The sequence below is a fragment of the Brassica oleracea genome, chromosome C3 (assembly GCF_000695525.1).
Source record: "Brassica oleracea var. oleracea cultivar TO1000 chromosome C3, BOL, whole genome shotgun sequence".
Lineage (NCBI taxonomy): Eukaryota > Viridiplantae > Streptophyta > Magnoliopsida > Brassicales > Brassicaceae > Brassica > Brassica oleracea.
In genome coordinates, this window is record NC_027750.1 from 59,975,253 (window position 1) to 59,976,038 (window position 786).

Below are 786 nucleotides of genomic sequence, written 5' to 3' on the forward strand. Positions count from 1 at the left end.
ATGGTGGGTGGCGTGTTACGGTTCGATCACGCCTCCCATAGAAAAATCGTTCCCGGTCATGAACCATCGTCCGGTGGAGGCAGGTGCACAGAGTAGGAGCACTAGCGGATTTTTCTAGGTCATGCGGTCGTTCTACCATATTTCGGACGCGGTGGAATTCAGGATTCCTTGTCAAGGAGAGTGCGCTAGTAGTCCCCCGGAAGGTTTTTTTACTTGTTACGAGGCATTTGTAGTGCGTTGCCGTTTATGGTTTCCGATCCCCGAGATCATCGTCCGTGTGTTGGGTCGCTTCGGGGTGGCGATAAGCCGACTGAATCCTCTTGGCATCCAGCACGTCATAGGGATCCTGGTCCTGAGCTACGAGCATGGTCTTTCTCTCACCGTTGATCACTTCGAAGCGCTTCTTCGATTACAGATCATTAGGGAAACATACACGTACAGGCTGGTTCCTCGGAACTTCATGTAAGTGGTAAAGGGGTTCACTTCTAACTTCAACTCGTGGAGGAATTTTTTCTTCTTCGTTCGTGTAGACGCAGCGTCCATTGAGGAGAGTTGTATCCCACTATTTCAGAGGTTGCCGAACGATTGTCCCTCTATCAACCCTCTTGCTCCATTTCCTGAGGACATTATTGCGATGAGGGATCTGCTCAGGAATGGTCCTTTTTTCTGGACTTCTTTTATGCCGAAGAGAGTCCGTAAGGCGTTGAGGTTTGTGCATCCTGGTCCTGCTTCGGGCGGAGAAACAAGGAGTGATTCCGAACCTGAAGACGAAGGTCCCAACGCCGC